General features: G+C 38.0%; 1 long non-coding RNA gene across 2 annotated transcripts in view; it reads left to right on the forward strand.

Annotated features, from left to right (window-relative positions):
* LOC136844446 (uncharacterized) overlaps window positions 1–23,212 on the forward strand; it is a 62,345-nt gene that overhangs the window by 32,335 nt on the left and 6,798 nt on the right. For both annotated transcript variants that reach the window (XR_010854884.1, XR_010854883.1), the window contains exons 2-3: window positions 9,379–9,593; window positions 17,623–17,753. This is a non-coding gene — a long non-coding RNA (uncharacterized lncRNA). The remainder of the gene's footprint in view (window positions 1–9,378; window positions 9,594–17,622; window positions 17,754–23,212) is intronic.

Genomic DNA, 23,212 nt, shown 5'->3' on the forward strand with positions numbered 1-23,212 from the left:
AGATGGGAGAAAGGAAGTGGAATGGAGGTAAACTAAAAGGATTAATTAAAAGTTGTTGCAGCTAGAGGTCGAACTGACGCTGCAGACACCTCTTGGTAATACCTACAGTGCACCGCTAACAACGGCCCCCCCCCAAGAGGTATTTGGATTTAGCAGACGATCTATGTGATTAAAGTTGTTTGTTACCTTAAACTTGTCCTGAGCGCAGATTTTCCGTCTTTACTTTGGTATTTATGGTTCGTTTGCAATCGGGGTTTTATGCAAACATCGTTTATCGGACAAGATAAACTATAAAGAAAATTCCATCACTAGGATTGTTAGTTATGAAAGAATTCGAAAGATAAAATGCCTCTCATCTTGAGTCAAATAATGAACCTTGACATTATAGGTTTTTAATCTAAAATGATGGGTTTTTTTATAGCCAATGGCACCTGATATATCCCAGAATTAACCTAGAGATGAAAGGTGTTGGAAGTTATCTTTTATATATCGCAGTATTAAAAGTGGGCTCTGATACAATTCTCTCTCTCTCTCTCTCTCTCTCTCTCTCTCTCTCTCTCTCTCTCTCTCTCTCTCTCTCTCTCTCTCTCTCTCTCTGTAAATCTGCAGAATTTTTCTGAAAGTCTGTTGTTGCATTATATCGCACCAGTTATTCCAAGTAATGTCCCAAGATTGTTATTCCAAGTAGTGTCCCAAGTTTTCATGAAACTGAAACGTTCAGCCACTACAAAAACAAACAGTGAGATGAATTGTTAATTACAAATATGCTTCTTATCCGGTCCCACTCCTCCGAAGGCTTTCTTTGGGACCCTCGAACTCGTTTGCCATATGCACATACACGCAAGGATCTTCGATATATCGTGCTGTGTACTTCATATTAATTGTCAAATCCCGCACTATCATAGCTTCCGAAAAATAACAGCCTAGTCCTTATGTTGAAAGACGCGATATTGTCTGTCCTCCCAGTATCAAGGGGGACCTGACAGTAATATCTGAGGAATCAACATTTGAAGGTTTTAAAACCAACACTCGACGTGCATCTTGGCTCCAATAACTTGAAGTCATCTGTAGCTCATCTTGTGATGGCACCATTCTGTGCCTGTATCATGTACAGTACAGCAGATCGCTCATGTACTTAAGCCACCTAGTCTTGATAGCTTGATGAGTCATCGCACATCTTTTATCCTCGATTCTAGAGGTGCTATCCAGAAGTTTGACATCTTGCTCCATTTAGCGTATTTTGCTGTTTCCCAAGTTATATCTCTGGTAGATTATGACAAAGAGTTTCGGTAGTCCACCCTATTAGTGACGCAATCAACCTTTAGTTTCCAAATAGATCACATATCAGGGCATTTTTTTTAGCAAAGGCAGTCATTATTATTAGTATAATAATAATAATAATAATAATAATAATAATAATAATAATTATGTGTGTATTATTATTATTAATATTAATATTAATATTATTATTATTATTATTATTATTATTGTTATTATGTGTGTTATTATTATTATTATTCAGAAGGTGAACCCTGTTCATATGGAACAAGCCCACAGGGGCCACTGACTTGAAATTCAAGCTTCCAAAGAATATGGTGTTCATTGGAAAGAAAGTACAGAAGATAATAGGAAATACAGAAGTGATCAGTTATAAAACGAAGATAAATTAATAATTGGACAAAAGAACACAGGATGGGATATCATTTGTTTAGGTGTGTGGATCATGTGTCAAAAAAGCTTAGAAACAATTGGGACCAGATTACTGTCAATATACATCTGAATGCCACTATGGTTTCTGTCTTATTTCTCTGCCCACCAACATAAATAGAGTTGAATTTTTTTTAGTAGTAGCTGCTTAAATAACAGCCATTCCTTAACACTAGTGCGAACATTATTTCGTTTCTTATTTGTATCCTCTGTCGTAAATGGAGAAATATAATACAGTGTTGTCCACAATTAGCTTGAAGTTAACCCCTTGTTTTTGTAGTATATTTAACATTTCGTGTTTATGTAGTATATTTAACATTTCAGTCGTGTTCATGTAAGTGTATATATACTTATACAGTATATGTGTGTATGTATATATGAAACAGGATGGGACCTCCTTGGAGTACTCTTCTTCCTGGTGTTTTATAAGATGAATGTGAGTTTCCAATCTGTACACGGTACTTTTGTCATGGAAGTGGTCTACCAAATACTCAAGGTCTTAATAAATAATTCCAGTGGATCGTAAATCATTTAGTAGCGGTTCATGTACAGCTGTATCAAAAGCTACAGTAGAATAATTAAAATCAGGATATATATATTCCCCCTCATCCATCATTTCCAACAGGTCTTACAACAGACCATACAGCCTTCTCGGTCAAGCACAATTGTCTGTTAGCTGACTGACTGCCCAGATAAAGCATTTTCCCTTTCCAGGTGAATAACTAGTACATGAATCACATATTATAGATTCGAAAAACGTCTGATAATCAAGTGTCCCATTTTCGTAAAACGTCTGATAATCAAGTGTCCCATTTTCGAAAAACGTCTGATAATCAAGTGTCCCATTTTCGAAAAACGTCTGATAATCAAGTGTCCCATTTTCGAAAAACCTCTGATAATCAAGTGTCCCATTTTCGAAAAACCTCTGATAATCAAGTGTCCCATTTTCGAAAAACGTCTGATAATCAAGTGTTCCATTTTCGAAAAACGTCTGATAGTCAAGTGCCCCATTTTCGAAAAACGTCTGATAATCAAGTGTTCCATTTTCGAAAAACATCTGATAATCAAGTGTTCCATTTTCGAAAAACGTCTGATAATCAAGTGTCCCATTTTCGAAAAACCTCTGATAATCAAGTGTCCCATTTTCGAAAAACGTCTGATAATCAAGTGTCCCATTTTCGAAAAACGTCTGATAATCAAGTGTCCCATTTTCGAAAAACGTCCGATAGTCAAGTGTCCCATTTTCGAAAAAGTCTGATAATCAAGTGTCCCATTTTCGAAAAAGTCTGATAATCAAGTGTCCCATTTTCGAAGAACGTCTGATAATCAAGTGTCCCATTTTCGAAAAACGTCTGATAATCAAGTGTCCCATTTTCGAAAAACGTCTGATAGTCAAGTGTCCCATTTTCGAAAAAGTCACGATAAAATCAAGTGTCCCATTTTCGAAAAACGTCTGATAGTCAGGTGTCCATTTTCGAAAAAGTTGATAATCAAAGTGTCCCATTTTCAAAAACGTCTGATAATCAAGTGTCCCATTTTCAAAGAAAACGTCGGTAATCAAGTGTCCCATTTTCGAAAAACGTCTGATAATCAAGTGTCCCACTCAAAACTGGTTTAATAGGTAAAGGTAGGGGAGGTACACTTAGAAATGCTGGTATGTATAACTCTAGGCATTTTATCAGTAAGACATAAAAAATTTTCCAGCCTAACAAATTCACATATTGTTCGAAAAATTGTAATGCCATGGTACTAACAGAATTTGTGAGCCAGGAACAAGTTTATAAATCTGACACTTAAGGAAATAGTGGTCGCTTATGAGAGTTTTTATTTATGAAAGTCTTTTTCTAACCTAACAATTGCTTTTACTGCACAGACTTTGGTCTGGAATAAAGGTAAGCTGAAAATTGTGAACCAAAATAACGAATATTTTGCATTAACTGATGGTCAGAATTGAAGATAAAGTTATTTCCATCGGAATTCGCAAAAGAATTTTTTTTATTCTATGGATGTTCGAAAAAAATTAATTTGTATGCCATGTAATTCTGCCTCACCTTTTTTTTTTTTGTGGCCAAAACAGATGCATTATTCCCAACTGGTTCTCCATCTTGGAGGTTGTTAAAGCTTCAATTCAATGCCTTGTCGGGAACTGACGAGCAGCTATGTGCTTATGACTACAAATGCAACATCTTCCGGGTTGGAGAGAGAGAGAGAGAGAGAGAGAGAGAGAGAGAGAGAGTGTGCTCTGAGGCCCAGAAATGTTTACAAGTTCAATTTGTTCAGTAAAATTATTGTCTTTTTTCGATCTAAGTTTTTGTTCTTACTTATTAGTTTACCCATGGTAATCTTATTAGTTTGTACATGGTAGTCTTATTAGTTTGTCCATGGTAGTCTAATTAGTTTGCCCATGGTAATCTTATTAGTTCGTACATGGTAATCTTATTAGTTTGTCCATGGTAGTCTAATTAGTTTGTCCATGGTAGTCTTAATAGTTTGCCCATGGTAGTCTTATTAGTTTGTCCATGGCAGTCTTATTAGTTTGTTCATGGTAGTAAACTTGTATATACAACATTCCCATGATTAAGAAGATGCCCATAGTTAAGAATATAAGAAGGTATTCTTCCAGTGATTAATAAAGAATATATTTATAGAACACATAGTTCTTTCTTCACAGTCTTCCTGTATCTCCTATAAAATTAGGCTATCATAAAACCGAGATGAAAGGAAAATTGTTCCTGAACACTTTTTAAAGCAATCTTTGATAATGGGAATATTACTTATTAGAGTATTTGTTAGTTTGTAAAACTTTCCCCTTAAGATTGAGGAACACCTATCGCTTAAAACAGATATTGTTGTCACAATAAAGTTTCCTACTTTGTAACAATTTCCCTTTATGATTATCGCTTAAAATAGATATTGTTGTAACAATTAATTGTGTACTAGTGACGCATTTTTAACTTCATCAGTTGTTATACCCATAATCTTGGACATTTTATGCAAAGATTCCCAGTATTGCGTTGTGTGCATTGTTTATTTTTTAACTTTATGCATATAAGGTGTACTAAGATAGGGTTTTAACAGTATCATATGCCATGTGCGTAATGCAGTACTGTTTCTTGAAAATTTCTTATCTTTACATGAGTCATCTTGTCAACCAACCCTTCAGGGTTTCAGGTGGTTTGTTCACTCGGAGAAAATGGAAGACGTTGCTGGTCCGGAAATTTTGGTAACAAGGAGGAAAGAGAGACCGTAACGTGGGAGAGGTGTAATAGTAGAGGTTTCCTATTATTCAGGGACACACACTACCTCTGTAACACATCATTTCAGTATTATATTTATGTATATATATATATATATATATATATATATATATATATATATATATATATATATAATATATTTTATAATATATATATATATATAAAAATATATTTATAATATATTTATATATGGATATATATTATAACAAGTACATGAAATAGATCTAAAGATGACAAATGAAAGAGCACTTAACAACATATAAGTAGATACTACCTCTGTAACACATCATTTCAATGTATATATATATATATATATATATATATATATATATATATATATATATATATATATATATATATATTTTATATTAATATATATATATACATATATATATAAAATAAGTACATGGAAATAGATCTAAAAGATGACAGATGAAAGAGCATAACAACATTCTGTATGGTAATATAATGACTTAAAAATAGATGTGAACTGGCCCTGAGACTAAAATTTCGATGAACAAGAAATATTCGTCGAAAAAAGAAGTAATGTTTCCCATCGACTGGTTTTTTCAACAGCCACCAATCCTCGTTTCACACCCTATTACATGGTGTGCAAAAAACTGTAAATCACCAATTTCCGGTCACTTGTCAGGGAAGTTTTGGTCGTTGCATATCCATGAAGACCACAAGTGGCGTAGCGGGATTCCATTATGCATGTGAGGGAACCAAAGCGACACCGTCCCCCTCCCCCGATCGAGGGAGCATAAAATGCTAGAGCTCAATGGTTACTCTTAAAATCTCGAAAGAATGTAAAGCAAAACAAGTCATCATAAGCTTACACTTGGCCCACGAGATCAGTACTTTTTTTTCGGATTTAGTTTCTGTTTTCTTGAATAAATATATCCTCGAGGCCTTCGCAGATTTTGAATGTATATGTGTAATTTCTTAGTGAAAATCTTCATTTTGGCATCTTTGTCATTCATCTGGTAACTTCCCGAAGTTCTGAGTCATCGTGTACTCTAATGACCTTTTACAATGTCTTGTATCTTGGTGCCATGTATTTGAATGACTCTCCCACGTATATTTACATTTCCGGCCCTGCTATTCCCATGAGAAGTTAGTACCATAGTGCACCCTCACGCAGTACACTGCAGAGACATACCTGTGGTTTTGCATCGTCACTTCACTACTTTGCTCCCTTTCATTCCTTTTACTGTACCACCGCTCATACTCTCATCTCAATTTCCACCTTCTCTTAACAATTGTTTCATAGTGCAACTGCGAGGTTTTCTTCCTGTTACACCTTTCAAGCCCTTTTGCTATCAATGTTCCTTCAGCACTGAATGATTTCATAGGCCCCAACGCTTGGCCTTTGGCTTAAATTTTATATTTCATTCCATTATATTATCGCTATATGCATAAAGTATACACTTCACATTCAGTTCCGTAATGGGTAGCCACGATTTTCAGATAAGATGGGCGAGACTCATATCCCTGTAGGATTTATTTGACTGTCCTTTTAAATAACTTTTGTAACTATTAGTAAGTACTTGAGTGGACAATTATATAAGCAATTGTAGGTGTCTGTTGTGATTACATAGCTATGTACACGCATTTTAAAGTTTGTCTATTATATGTTTCTTGTGAAATCCACATTTCTTAGGTGGTATTGTCCCATACTTATCGATAATAAATTAATAATCTGATCTGCTTCATCAGGTTGATTATAAAGTAATACGCATAGTTTCTAATAGTCTTTGCTATGTCTGTCTGTATTAGCATGCTTTAAGAGGAGACTATTGACGATTTTTTTTATCGGCTGTTTGTTTTGTTGTACTTTTATTTTAAATCTTTATGTCCGTTCAAATCTTTAATCTTTTCATCTAATTCGTAGGACTAGCTTTCTTATTTTATTTTATTTCCCAACCGAAATCAAACAAAAGCAAAATCCCCCAAGAATAGATGAAGAGAAGCAGAGTAACATTTTGTACCTATGTTACATTCCCAGTGCGAGGTGCGCTTGTACTGCGTTCATCTTTTTTTAAGCAAGATATCACTCTCTCTCTCTCTCTCTCTCTCTCTCTCTCTCTCTCTCTCTCTCTCTCTCTCTGGTGGGATTCTGTATTTAATTGCAGTCCCTCATTCTCTTTGCTCTTTGCCAGCAGAATTGATAAAATGGTATAGTAATGTAAAGGATTAAATACAACTCATTTTCTATTACTCCTTCTCCCTCTGTCGTGACTAGATTCGAACATAGATTTTCCTTCTCATAATAGGAATATCTTCGGACAGTTTTGAGATTCGAAGGCAAAAGCGATACATTTTCCCTTTGCATAAGTGTTCGTCCAACCTGCTAATGGTGCTGATGATTTTAAAGTACTCGCTAATAGTAATTTATCAAGAGAAATTAATTCTATGCCCATCATTTACTCGAGGATGTCTTGGAGAACTGGTAAAACAGCCATTACTTTCAGAAACTTCAGCCATAAAATACGTGAGGCATACCGGTTCCATGATGTCATATTTCTTGGTTCAGTGCAACTTTTCTGAATTTTGCAGGGAGTTCCGAAATCGTTTTTACAATTTTTTTGCAATTCCTTTTCTTGCAAGGCTTGCCCATTAATTAATTTAATTTCCCATTTATAGAGGGTGAGTTTTTAATAGGAATTATTATTTTATTTAGTCAATATAATCTCGGAAAATCTGCGTTTCATTGGCGATGTGCGGTTAAGATAAAACGGGGAAAATATGTTTGATGTTTCAGTTGATGAAGAAAAATTCCTTAATCATCGCGGTGCCTCAGTCTTTCTGGGTGTCGAATTACCTTTGCATCTCATTTATTTTTAACCAATCAGCCTTGTTCCTTAATGGAATAGTTGCTGGATTGTGCTGGAGACGTATTTTTGGAAAGATAGGATAGTAAGTTACCAAAAACTGTGAGAGATGGCATTTTTTTAAATAGGAGTTCTGTTGTTATCTACACTTTTGATAATTACTATTCTAATTAGGCTTACACTGAATAAAATTACCCAGCATCTGAAAAATGTGTATTATTGACAAGGAATGGGAAGGTACATTACTCAATATTGTAACTAATGCAGAAATGAAGTTCAAGTTTTTTCTCACTGATGCCTGTGTTTTGTCATATAATTTAACACTTGCATACAGTTGACAGGTCAATATAGTTTCTCTTGAGGGACTCATAGTTACGTTACTTTTGTTTCAACGGATGGATTGTTTAACGTGACAAGCATAGCTTTACAAGTATGTCACAAGAATATTTAGGAATATTAATGAATTTCTGTCAATGTTCTTATCTTCTAACGTAAGAGGTTATAAATAAAGTCAAACATTAATACAGTTTTTACTGTGTATGGATATTCATTAGGTTTAAATTTAGAGATGTTAAGATCGAATTGGGTGAATTTATTTCATTATGATTCCTACATTTTAATGAGAACTGCTTCTGTTCTGTGTTTCATTTGTTGTCGACAAAACCTTCTGTAAGGCATCCTGACATTGTGCCACTCGGTGTTATATTCTCATCCTGATTATCATGAATCCTGAACATCGAATAGTGCTTCATTTTACATCACAAGCATCTTCATATCTCTGTTTCAAGCATATGGTTTCTGATAATCTCGTAAAAATTTTGTTTTGATAAGTTTTGTCACAAAATATGTATTAAATAACAGGGCAGAATTCCTTATTAGTATACTTTTGTATATAGGCTTTTCCTTCATAGATCAAGTAGGTGATGATATCCTAATGTCAGTTAACGTATGGGCACTAAGCATCATCCATCAATCAGACTAGCTTGATCCTCTGTTTCTCTGACCAAATCAATCACAGGATCAGGTACAGGAAAGATGCTTGTGATGTAAAATTAAGCACTATTCGATAGCAAGGATTCATGACAATGAGGATGAAAATACAACCGGGTGGCGCAAATGTCGGGATGCCTTACAGAAGGTTTTGTTGACAACACATGAAACACAGGACAGACGCAGTTCTCATTAAAATGTAGGAATCATAATGAAATCCTCTAGTTATGAAGAGAGATAAGCAACAGTCACTTGAGTGTGCACCTCTTTTTCTGACCTGACCACAGTTTGCAGGAACCCAGCCCAACACTGAATGTCCCCTCATTACCAGTGTGGCATCTTTGTCTGATAAAGCTCCAAGTCTTATTATGCCCTTGGTTCTTGTACTGAAACAGCTCTGATATTGACCTCTATTCTCATTGTTGTAACTGTGACAATCCAGTTTTTCATAGTGCAAACTACTTCCATCCTGCTCACAGCAGGCTTATGCCATCACTGTCAATTTTCTTTGGTATTGCTGTGTTAGATATGGATTTTGTGCTGTGATGCAATAGGCAGTGATTACAATGACATTCTTTGTATTCCCACAGGGTAGGGGAGACATTAGTATGGAGGTCATGGTTTGAAGCAGCTAAAGAAGGATGTTGACTTGTTCTACATACTGTATGTTGATATCTTCTATGTATTAGTGGTATCTTCTTGATCTTGGAACCAACCATTGGGTCCTTATTTTGATAACGACCACTACTGGGCTAAGCATCAGTGATTGCATCAGCCACTAATCCTTGCTGAATGCCTGCTATAGGTAAGGTACCCTTGCTAATGATTGGTAGACCCCAGATTGACTCCCTTTGGAACTAGTCAAGTTAGATCAAATCTAAAACTATATAGATTGTAGGATATGGATTATATCAGTGTTAAACCCAGTGGTAGGGAAACCTAAGGAAGGAGAGGATGTACTCGTGTCACTGCCAGAAAGATTCAGCTCACTCATGACACATGAACAAGCATTGTTTCTGTAATCTAATGTCAAGATAAATGTTGCCTCCAGAAAATATCATGTTACACATGCTTTATTCCAGCCTTCGAGATTGCTATGTAGAATTGTTATCAACCACTCTTATTCCAAAGAAGACCTCCTGTAAAAAGAAAATTAGTGGCATGACATCCTCAGCTCACTATAAACACATGCAGGCAGAAATGCAGGGATATGGAGTTTCCATTACAAAATTCGTATGGGTTCCCATTATGTTGCTTAAAGGATGCTTATGTGGATCTAGTGGACATAGAATTCCTTGTGTTAAAGAGACAATCAGTAATCTAGGCTTATCCATTTTCATACCTAGAGCCAAATTTATGAAATCCTTGGACTTCCTTAAGGTTTTATCTCTTAAGTTTTTGAAGTGTTGATCACACATAATTACATACTCAGATTAGGTAAGGAATGAATTTTACCCAAGTTAACTTTTGAATGCAAGATTTTTACTTCTACCTCTTTCCAAAGGCTTAATATTCAGAACTCACTTCAATTTATATTATGTGTTTTTAGTTCTTCTCCACTTAAAAGTATATACAGTGAGATTCCTAATGATCTCAGTTCCATATTTTGCTGGTTTGAAGCTGGATTAGGTTCCAGAGACTCTCAAATTTCTTACAGGTCTTGTCGTCATAAATGATGGATTTTTCCCTTATTATAGAGTTGCTCTTTTAATGCTAGAGCCATTTATCTTTTTACAGTAAGCCATACAACATAAAAATTAAATACCATAGTCACTGTATAAGCCGATGCTTTAAATCTAATGCTTGCATTGGATATGGAGTAAAAAAAAAAAGCTGTAATGTACTTTATCTTTATGCACATGTACTTTGATATGTTATGTAGAGCTTTATGCTACTTTCATGAGGCTTCAAGAAATTATGAACCCATGTAATATGCAGTTTTATCAATTTGATTCATTAGTTACAATTGACATTAAATTTCAAGATTAAACACCGCTAGGTTTTCTAAATAGATATGCAGTTTTTATATGAGTAACTTACCAAGTAATTACGTAGCTATTGGTGCCTAACCTAAGGCGGCTGAAAAATTCAAAATTCACGTGGCAGCGCTTCTATCGTTTGTGTGTAGGTGATAAGGTCCACCCACTATCCGGGACTTAGAAACAACCCAGGAAGGCTCATCGGCTCGTTCGTTTCCTGCTACAATATCAATCAACCTCAAGTAGTTTTTCACGCTTAACTGCATCGCTATTTTGGATGTTTCCTTCTCCTCCCAAGAACTCCTCTAACCTGGCGGGTCGGCTTGTAGAACTGCCTTTTTCTGACCCAAAGTAATGTTTTCATCCCACGAACCGGATCCACCTTATCAGAATATTTTTAAAGTTCTAGAAATATTTAGTTTTCCCGATTGGGCTGTTGGGGCTCTTGCAAGAAAGATTGAGGACTGCCCAGATCTTGCTGAGGACTTTTCTTCTGATTGGCTGGGTGTACTTTCATGCGCCAATAGGGTGGTAAGAGACGGTTCTGCAGAACTCGCTTCCCTCTTTTCTATGGGTGTACTTAAAAAGAGAGAACTCTGGTATTTGTTCACCTCGAAAGGAGTTTCGCAGACACAGAAGTCAGCTATACTTTTCGCTCCTTGGATAAGGCTCATATTTTTCTTCAAATAACAGTTAAGGAGATACTTTCAGACTTGCAGAAGAAACCTATGACTGATCTGTTGGCTCAGTCCACCAGACGCCCGAGAGATCCGGCTGCTTCCACGTCGAGATCGTTCTCCCCTTACAGCCCCAGCCCTTACGTTGGGGAAAACCTAAAACCCAGCCTAGACCTAGAACTAGCTTGCGACCTGTGACGAAGTCCATCAAGAAGTCTTCGTTCAAGCCCAACCTCAAGAAATAGGAATTTAGTCCTCTGTGCCCAAGTAGGAATGGGAGTGCAGAGGAGCAGAGCCTTGGGTAGTCCAGATACTCAAGGAGGGCTATACCACTCCTTTCAAGAAAGCTCCTCCCTTAGTAACATCGCCAATCACTTTGACAGCATATTCAGAAGGTTCCACGAGATTTTTGGCTCTCGAGTAAGAAGTTGAGTCCCTGATCATCAAGGGCGCGGTGGAAGAAGTACAGTACTCCATTGCCACTCAGAAGGTTTTTACAACCGCCTTTTAGTGGTTCTGAAGGCCTCAGGGAGACAGTACGCTCAGTCATGTCCTCAGTGCAGCAGGGGGACTCGATGGTCACCCTGGATATGCAAGATGTGTATTTTCACATCTCTATTCATCCGGACGCACGGAAATATCTTTGCTTCGTATTTCAGGGCAGAGTACTACAGTTTCAGGCTCTATGCTTTGGCTTGTCGATGGCACCACAAGTATTCACAAGAGTCCTCACTCCTCTGGGGATTGGCTTCACCTGCCAGGAAGCAACATCAACTTGTACCTGGATGACTGGCTTCTCCACTCTCCATTGGAGGAGAAATGCGCAGAGGACTTGAAAAGAACTCTTCGCCTGACGCAGGAGTTAGGAATTATCATAAACAAGAAGAAACCCCTTATGATACCATCTCAGGAGGTTCCCTATTTGGGGATGATCCTGAATTCATGGATTTTTTAGGTTTTTCTGCCACCCAAGAGAGTCGACAACTATCTACAGACTGCCCATCAGTACCTGGCCCTCCCGTTCTGCTTGGCAGTGCAGTGGGTGAGTCTCCTAGGGACCCTTGCTTGGGTAGAATAATTTGTGAGAACTAAAGCGAGCTAATATGAAACCCTGCAGTTTTCCTGAAAGGGGAACTGGTGCAGAAACTAAACCAGACTCTTTCATCTTCCCGATAACGTCGGAAATAAAAGTTGATCTCCAGTGGTGGTCTTGCGAAGAAAGACTTCAGGAGGAGAAGTCTCTTCTTCCAGTGAACCTAGACCTTCAGTTTTATTCAGACACCTCCAACCTAGGATAGGATCTTTCCTGGACGGCTGGGAAGCCTCCAGGATGTGAACAACTTTGCAATGAGAATCACATCAATGTTAAGGAGTTGGGAGCTGTTCACCTGGGCCTTCAAGCTTTCTTGGACCTAGTCTGCGGCAAGAAGATAGCAGTGCATGCAGACAACACCACTGCACTCTCTTACATCCGCAAACAAGGAGGCACTCACTCTTTACAAGACAGTGAGGGATCTCCTGTGGGCAGAGGAGAATCAAGTCACTCTCACCACCCAGTTCATTCAAGGGAGAATGAACGTTCTTGCAGATGAACTAAGTCACCTCAAACAGGTCCTCCCGACCAAATGGACTTTAGACCCGTTAGTCTGCAACGATCTGTGGAGACTATGGGGCAGGCCCACCGTCGATCTCTGTGCAATGTCAAGGAATCACAGACTTCCACTCTTTTGCTCTCCGGTCCTGGATCCTCGAGCTTGGGCCATGGATGCAGTGCTTCTGGACTGGACAGGCTTATGTGTGCGCCTTCCCTCCTTTTGGGATGATAAGGGAGGTAATCAACAAGTTGTCGACCCATCGAGGCAGATCTGATTCGGCTTCTTGTGGACTATCCAAGACTACTTCCACAATGGAGGTCTCTTCTCAGACAACCCCACTTCCTCAGATTCCACTAAGGGTTGTCTGCTCTGACCCTGACAGGCTTCAGACTGTCATGTGCCTTGTCAGAGCAAGTCTTTTCACGACAGGCTACAGAGGCAATTGCGAGGTGCAGGCGAATGTCTTCTTCAAAGCTCTACCAATCTAAATGGGCAGTCTTCAGAAGATGGTGCATCAGAAATAACGTCTCTTCTTTTGAGACATCCATAAATCAGATAGCTGATTTTTTACAGATAGCTGATTTTTTACTATTCCTGAAATCTGTCAGGAAATTATCGACCTCTACTACAAAAGGGTACAGGTCAGTGTTAACCTCAGTTTTTAAACACAGAGGTATGGATCTGTCTTCTAACTCAGACATTGGAGATCTAATCAGATCTTTCGAAACGACAAAAGAAGAAAGTTCTTCCAGCATTTCTTGGAACTTAGATATTGTACTGAAATAGCTTTCAGGTTCTCCGTTCAAACTGTTGACTTCTGTCTCACTTAGGAATCTCACCAAACAAATCAATGAGTTAACAATAGACAAGAAAGCAGGTTTTATGCAAGGGATGCAGTGTAAACTTCTGTCTCTTAGTTTCCTTACTAAAAACGTAAAGTCCACAAAACCTGGCCCATCCTTTGTGATAAAAATCTCATGGAAATTTAGGGTCAGAGTAGAGAGAGACTTTTGTGTCAGTGAGGTCTCTCAGTACTACCTTCAGAGGAGAAAAGATTAGAGACCATCGATCAACCTCTAGTGCTCTGTAAGAAGCCCGTTCTCTCTATCTAAAATGCCATTCCTTTTTCTGAGGAGTTGATATCGGGAAGCTCACTCTCAGATCAGAAGACGCCTTTCCGTTAGTTAAGGTTAAGGCCCACAAAATTAGGGCAGTCACAATTTCCTTGGCATTTAAACATAATTTGTCTCTTTCTACAATCTTGGAGTCGATCTTCTGGAGATGTAAATCTATCTTTGCTTTACACTACCTTAAGGACATGGAAACTGTATTTGAAAATTATAACACTTTAGGACTTTTATCAGGGCTGGCATGGTGATGGGAGAGGAAGCATAGGGAACTTTCTGTGCCTTTGCTTTTTATTTGCCTTGACTTAAGGTTTTGAGTCTATGGGAAGCCTGGGGGTACTTTGTACCTAGAGCACTCACCAGTTTAATACTGTTTCTAATGGTGTGGTTTGTGGTTTTAATGATGTGGGGTAAGTGTTAACCTTTTGTATTCTGGTCTACAGCCAGGGGAAGGGCATCTTTTAAAACTTTGTCAGCATATGGTGTACTTCCTCCATACTGCCTGCAGCAGCTCCCTCAACAGGTAAGGAAGCAACAAACATTTTATTAATGTTAGCAACCTTTCTATTTCAAATTTATTGCTTACTTAATGCTTTGGAGTAGAAAATGTCCATGATCTATCCCACCTCCTACAATGTGGAATCAGGTATTTAATTACTTGGTAAGTTCATATAAAAATGACATTTTTGGTGATAAAATAAAGTTTTATATGTAGTACTTACAAGTAATTACATGATCGGACCATGCCTCTCCTCACATGGACATTAGAGCATAAACGAACCGAGTTTCATGCTAAGTTGTTTCTAAGTCCCGGATAGGGGTGCGACCTTATCACACACACTGAAACACAATAGTAGTGCTGCCCTTTTGAATTTTGAATTTTAAACCGCTGAGGTTAGAAACCAATAGCTATGTAATTACTTGTTAAGTATATATAAAACTTTATTTTATCATAAAATTGTCATTTTGCTTAACAGGAGAGGTCAGAAAGTTAGATTTTGTGGATTACTGCCATATGTTACTGGAGCACTGAATAAAGTGTATAAAACAAGGTAAAGGAAAAGATACAGTCAGATGAGTGGAAAAAGTGTACAGTATTACAACAAAAATATAAAAATGAAAAGAGGATACATCAGTGTTGACAATATAAAGCAGCAAGAGCATGAAGAATGGAAGGAACTTTTGGAAAATTTTACAAACAATACAAAACTTGTCAGTTGGGCTTCTGTTGGGTAAATCAATCATGGAGACTGTCTTTATATTGATGCGTTTACCAAATGATGGAGAAATACTGTGCTAAAAGGGAGGGCTCATATATTTTTCTTAGTCTTAGGAAGGCATTTCGCAAAGTACCAAGGCCACCAGGGGTACAAAAAGGGAGTGCCCTAGCGTTAATAGCAAAATCAAAGAAGATCCAGAAAGTTGAAACTAGAATGGCAAAGAGAGTTCTAGCATCAGGATAACCAAATCAAAGGTTGGTAGTAGAAAAGGGGAAAAATAGGAAAAGACCAGTCTGGAAAGTGGCCATGATAGTTTACTGCAAAAGAAAAGTGAGGGTGAAAGTAAATAATTTTTATAAATTGTCAAAAGAGAGTCATAGGAAATGTCCAAAAACGAAAAAATTCAAAGACAACAAAGTGTTTCTTTGTCAGAAAAATGTGCAACTGGCAAAGAGATTTAAGATAAGGATTGTTATGAAGGGCAAACCGTGGAGGAGGTAAAACTTTTGGTACATAGAAATTATAATGGATTATGAAGTAACAGTGTGAATGAGATGGAAAAAGATTGCTGGAATAATGTTGCAAAAGAGTGTCTCAATAAAAAGAGAACAAATTTATGGCATGTATGAGGCCAACACTCATATGCATTAAAGGAAATGAAGGAGCTCATTAACTGGTGTTTCAATAAAATGCTGAGATTCAACAGATAAGGAAGTTGCTGTACTATAAAATGCTGAGATTCAACAGATAAGGAAATTGCTGTAAGATGTGATGCCCGTCTAAAAAAAAAGTCTATAATTTCAAAGATTGAAAGGTTCAGCATATGGTAAGAATTGTTTTATTTACTTTTGTCTTAAGGTATTGTAACAATAGTGATCATTGACACGAATCATTTTTAAAACTACAAACAATTATGGATTATTAAAAGGAAAATTACAGCTTAAGATTTTCCAAAAATCTTCCATTCCATCCTTGAATGCTATATGATAATTGCACAGTATCTACAAAAGTCATATTTACACATAAACACTTTAACTTGTTTATATCTTACAAGACTTGCTTCCTCAACAAATGTGAAATGCCCCTTGATTTGTATACTGCATGGCCTTTCAGAGAACCTTGAAAAGATGCTAGTAGGCCCCTTTGTCAGTACTGAGAGAGGAAATGGCTTTTCGGGTCCCAAGGCTGAAACTTTTAATAAGTTGTCTTACAATCAAGGGAACTAAGCAGTTACTGCAGAATGGCTGGAGTTGCCCAGTCATTAAAAATTCAAGAGCCAGATGAGAAAGGGCAGTTTTCATCTCCTTGGCATACTGCTGTATGCCTATGGGATAACTGGTTTAACATTTAGTGGCCCCTCAGCTTAGATCTCGATAGAATTCTTCATTTATCAGCCATTTATAAACTTTACTTTCTGTGCTTTTTTATTAGGCTACCTTTTCAGAAGTGATGGATTTTAAGTACTGTATATGTTTGGTAAGTGTAAAGTGCATGTTTGTTTAGGCTAAACATTTTTTATATAATGTTTGATGTGGGATTTCTTGAATGTTCAAGTGTTGGCTATACAGTACTCCAAAGTCATTGTTAGTTATCAGAGTTTGCCACTTATCAGAATGCTAGACCAGATGCATCTGATAACAATTTTCTTATGCTTTTGAAGGTACGGTATCCCTAAATGACATAGAAATACTCATCAACATGTTTGTTGAAATGTCTGCCCATTTATTTCCTTAAAACACCAGAAAATTTTAGTACTCAACAAAAAAAATGCTACCTCCTTACCAAGATCTCTTAAAATATCCAATCTACATGTCTAACCATTGGATACTAGGATATCTATAACCATTGGATATGTAGGGTTAAAATTCATCAGGGTCTGTAGTACAGTTTATGATTCTTTAAAAATTACGATTCATGACACATTAACATTTCTTTCAGTACAACAAAGATGCCATACAGTTCAGCAGAAAGCTGCTACACCCAACATAGGCAAAAACAGATCCAAATCTGCTGTCATCAAATTTGGAGCTATCAGTATACTGTTCATAAAAACAGTACATATTCTTGCGCACACATTTTCAAAAAGTAAAGTGCATTGCTTCTTCTGAAACAGCTTTATATTGCTAAAATATTTAGTGTTTTATTACTGGCAATTTCCCAGCAGAGTTGTGGGGTATTTAATAGGCATGTATGGTTCATCAATTTATTAGCTAATATAATCTCCATACTATATTAGGTAAATGAATGCAGCATCACCTAAGGAGTGAGGCAGTTTGTGGGACCCCATTCTGCTTGAAGCTAGCAGTCTGGAAATGCAATTTAAGAGGGATCAAACTCATGTCCAAGAACATGTGATACTTTTGACAGGTAAGGATTTGGGTGCTCATATTGTTTTCTTGATTCTGGAACTATAATATGGATTGCATTTAATGTTTTGACTCTGTGAGGAACAGTAGATGTAAACATTTCACGTCCACCGGTTAGCTTTACCAGATCAGTGCCTTGTATTATCTTAGTACAGTACATATGAATGACTTGTCACTAGCACCTCAGGTGGAGTGAGGAAGAAGTTTCAACATATCTAAGTACCTCATACATCTTGGATCCAAATCAACTTAGTGACAAGCTCAGGAGAGTCTGTTGCCAAATATTAAATAAAGAAATAGGAATTTGGTGTCTGTCACATGAGAATTCTTTGGTAATTTTAATATAAATCTGTCTTGGTGTATTCATTGTACATGATAGAATTGGAGAATTACAGTTGCTATTGTAGAGAATGGAAAGCAACACAGTTCTGCTCATTTTACAATTGTATTGATAGCAAGCTGAAGCTGTCATTATGCCACTGCCATCTGTGAAACAGCAATATATAAAATTCACCAACATTGTCTTAGAGGTTAATCAATGCAGTACCATTGATGGCCAGTGGAAAGAAGGGAATGTGGAGGTTGTTACTCTGAAGAGTCCTTCTTGATCTGTAATACTTGGTAATGTAGGGCTGTGTGTACCTGAATCTTGAGTGCTTCAAAAACCTTATATAGTCATAAAGTCTCAGTGTATCATTTATTGAACATTATATTTTTTTTGGTACTGTACAAATCTATCACCTTATGAGAGTACCTTAAGGTATGTCAGCTCCTTTCCAGACACACTCAAAAGAAGAGTAATTCAGCTAGGGTGTCTACACATTTGGGTTCCCAAGCACTTTAGGAGCAGAAAATGATAATTCTAAGTGTTACCTGACCAATCTGCAAACTGTGTGAGATTGAAAGGAGGACAATGTAGGGTATCTTGCAAAATGAAGGGGGTGTGTGTGGCCAGACAGGGATAGAATAACAAATAAAGATGCAGGATGATGCTTTGAAACCTGGCTTATAAGACAGGCCAACATTTGTCCAGTTTTCCACATGAGATAATTGGCTACAGAGCACAAACAGCTCTCTCACCGGCTTAACTGAGGCTGGAGATACTAAAAATGCTGAATGCAGGGTAAGGTCCCTTAAAGAAGCTTCCTCAAGAGGTTTGTACTTTTAAAAAGAAAGATGTTTTAACACTAGCAGTAAATCCTAGCATGGGGCACAAGTCTTGGGGGAGCTTCGCCCTCAAAAAACTGGTGCAAATGAAGTAACTCACTGGACGAGCCCATGTCGACGCCCTTCCTCTGCAATAAAGCAGAAGTAGAGGCCTTGATGGCCAGCAGAACTTCATCGATCTATGCAGGAGAAGTAGAAAGTCTGCTACAGGGGAATAGAGTTAGTGAGTGAATTAGTGCCCTCCCTACTACATAGCTACAAACTATCCACTTTGCCAGGTATAGTCGACCCATAGATTGTTTTCATAGGTTGGCAGTAACTTTGGGAGTCTGGTGGAAAAGCCTTTCTTGATAAGCTACTGCAGGGTACCCTCCCAGCAGTGTGAATATTGGGAGGCTGAGGTTCTTATGGTATAGTTGAAAGTGAGGTTGGTGGAAAAGCGTCATCCAGTCTGGAAGAGCTCTCCGAAGGCCTACTAAAAGAGTGAGGTTCAGAAACCATTACTCCTTCAACCAAAGTGGGGATCTGAGGGTTTTATGGACATTGTTAGACTGACAGATTTCTCCAGTACTGGACTTATTAACAAGAAGAGCAGAATTGTGATACCTCTAGGCTGTCCTGGAGAATCATGATGGTGCTGCTTACCCATGCAATTAGGTCTTGCGGGGCTGAATAGCAGTTTGGAAGCTTGTGATTTAGGCTGGTGGAAAACATTTCTTCCACCTGCTTTGTTACAGATGGTGCCTCAAACCTACCTTTGAGACATTAGTAACCAGCAGCAGGTCTGGGGCAGGAGGTGACAGGAACCCCTACTCATAGGTTCCACTCATCTTACAAGCCTTGCAGAAGGAAGGACAAAGCAGTTGTCAAGGTGATCTGCAGCAGACCAATGTTAATTCAGTTCTAATTGCAGATATTTTAGATTGAAACCACAGTATAGAACTAACTTCTCCTGGGAATTTAGATGGCCTAGTATTTTTTATCACAGCTTTCTAAGTGGGGATAGAAATCATTAGGAACTCCTTTGATATTACATTAAGTTTTTGCCCTTTATATTCAGTCCCATTCACAGGTTTAATTGCTTCCTTTGTTTGTGTCATGTCCGATTTTTCCTAGTTGATGGCTAGGTCCAGGTATTGCCATGATCAGCCAGTTGTTGAGGTGCCTCAAGAACCTGATGCCTTTGCAATAGTCTGTCCAAATGAAAGTGCAGGTGTGAAGTTCTGTAGGTCAGGGTTCAGGAGTATCAGCATAAAGCCTGGCTAGGATGCAGGAACCCATACTGTTTTCTGCTAATTAAATAAGTGAATGCAGGGAATCTTTAAATGTCCCTACAGTTCCTGCTATTTGGAGATTGGTGAGTACAAGAGGGATTTGAGCTGTGAAGTGACCTTCATGGTGGCTTTGGTTGTGGTTCTAGGGGGATAGAGTAAATTGAGTAAACCATTCAGAATAGTGTCCCTTCTTCGAGATAAGCCACCATTCATATATTCAAGACAGACTGTCCCAGGGAAGCCACAGGTCTCCTAGCCTTAGCTAAATTCTGTGCATTTTATGCTTCATTATCAAGGAGTCTGTTAGTTATGCCTAACACTCATTCCTGCCAGTTGGCAATCACAACCATTTCCCTCAGGAGTCCACCTCTGCTTGAGTTTAAAGCACCTTGGATTTAGGCATAGGTGCAGAAACATCCCTGGCTAAGGCTTCCATGCCAAGGGCAGACTGTCAGTTGTGCATGGAACTGCCCATTCATGAGATGCAGCATTCCTAAAATGTTGCTTCTAATGGGCCAAATTATATTCCCTGATTTTTATACAGTGTAAGAAAAAGGTATCACATCCTGGTAGTAGAAACAGGATATGTATCCTCTTTTCTTAGCAGAACAGCAGAATGAGCGCTAGCTAAAGGTGAAACCAAAGGTGGAGAATCTGTGGGCTACTGTAACCTGTGCTAAAAGAGGAGAACCCTTGATGCCAGCTTTACAGGAGGGTTGGGTATCACTAGAAGCAGAAATAATAACAGCAAAAGGCATGCTAGAGGTATTAGTACAAAGCACTGAAGATGCATGCTGGGGTAAGTCTATGAGATGTGTTCCTGAAATACAGTGCATAGAATGCTACTATTTTGACGTAGTAGTAAAAGGTTGATATGAAGATGGTAGAGTGCTTGGACTGACACAAGCACTCTGCTGACAGGTGGAAAGTTTGTGCACTATCAGAAACAGCAGTGGCTGGTGTATGTGTTGGGGGTGGGGAGGACAGATATGGATGGTAACTCACATAAAGGATGGTAAGCCATACACTTGACTCATAGCCCACTTGTGGATCAACTTGTTTTTCAAGGGTGTAAGTAGTGTTGACATATTGCACTCATTGTGGGTTTAGACATATTTTCAAGAATCATCTCTTTCCCTGTGGAAAAGAAGCATAGTTGGCTGATAAGCCTTGTTGAGTAGCAGCAGGAAGTTTGAGTGGTCAGGAAATGTAAAACTGCTAAAACTTGTGCTTTTAGAGGTGTTGGTATGATAACCATATCATAGACATCTACCATCAGAGGAGGTGTGCATAAGCTATGTGCAAGAGGAACGTATTAACTTGTGTTGGATGCTGACACGTGAGACAAGAGATTTAGCAAGAAGATTTAGCTTGTGGACTCCAGACCCGCCACCATCTCTGTAACATATCTTCATTGCATGGTTGCAATGGGAAGCAGAACAAGCCCTGTAGTCCTCACCCTTAATGATTGAGGGGTCAGTAGTGTCTATACTGTGTGAGAGGGCAGTAAATGTCCTTTTGACAAACATGAGATGAAGAACATGTGTGCTATGAACACCACTTTACATTCTAATGTTTGGCACTAAAAGAACAATATCTCAGAGAATGCAAAACCTCCCAGAGATGGGAATTTACTGCGATAATCAGGCTTGGGAGAGTGATCATTTTCCTTGGCAGAAGATAAATCATTGGATTCCCCAAATGTTATGCAAGCTTAACTCTCAGTCTGTGCAAAGATGTAAAAGCTACCCATCCTGGAGGTTTTAAAGGCCATTAAAAGTGAATTGTTTGGCCTTGAATAGGTAAACCTGAACCAGGTTAGAATAGTGAGCCCTTAGAGTACTTACAATGCTTTCTGCTATTATAACATTGCCATTGGCATTGGAACCAGTCCTTAAAAATTTCATAAGTCACATCTAATTAACAAACTTAAGTCCCACAGGTACAGTACTACAAAATGAGAGTATCAATCCAAGCTTGACAGTTATGGTACTGTTTACCAGTGATGCCAGTGCATCTACAATGGACCATTGTGAGAGAGTATCAATCCAAGATTGACAGTTATGGTACTGTTTACCAGTGATGCCAATGCATCTACAATGGACCATTGTGAAGGTTAGTTGCCTAAAAAGTGCTTAAATATTTACTCTAAAGAGGACTCAGAAATGCTAAACCAGACTCATGAATGAGCTGTAACAAGTTTGCCAACAAAATTTTCCAAATGATTGTAGTTAAACGAAAAAGATTCTAACTCACTGTGTATTAATTACAGTATCCCAACGAAAGACTGCTCAGCAGAGAAGAGAACATTAATATTATATAGTAAGTGCAAAGCAGGCCACACAGGCTGAAATAAATTTGAGAAGAGAATAAAAATTTGAGAAGAGAATAAAATGAAGACAAATAATATATAAGCAAAGGCAAAGTCAGTAATACTTTGATAAGCAGCACATTAAGTGAGCCATTAGCATAGCCATGATAATTTTGAAAAACAACCTGAAATTGGGATAAAAGACTTAATTCATATAAAAAAAGAACAATTAAATAAAATGGATGATCCAGAAAATTCAGATAAGCATACCAAATTAAAAATAAATTTGTATTTTTCCTAACAACCTACGCTTTCATATGTGGAGTACTTGCACTTGGCACACTTGGTCTGTTACTGAATTGTCTCTGAAAAACGAAATCCTAACGCTAGGCTTTTGGTCACGTGTAACCTGAGTCGTCCTATCCTTGTCTATTTTGTGAGTCAGCGCATATGCAGTTATGCTGTCTCCTAGAAGGAGTGAGAGATCGAAAATATGCTGGGTGGTATGAGGGGGGTAAACTTATCTATATGAAAGCGTAGGTTTGTATGTTAGGAAAAATACAAATTTCTTTTTAATTTGGTATTTGTTCCAACACGTATACAAGCCTACACTTTCATATATGGAGCCTCACTCAGAGGCGGGAGGACGATATCTTCCAGGTAACCAGGTGGGTGTGTCCCTACCATGTAACAGGTTGCCCCCCTCTG

This window comes from Macrobrachium rosenbergii, chromosome 12 (assembly GCF_040412425.1).
Source record: "Macrobrachium rosenbergii isolate ZJJX-2024 chromosome 12, ASM4041242v1, whole genome shotgun sequence".
In the NCBI taxonomy this organism is placed as follows: Eukaryota; Metazoa; Arthropoda; class Malacostraca; order Decapoda; family Palaemonidae; genus Macrobrachium; species Macrobrachium rosenbergii.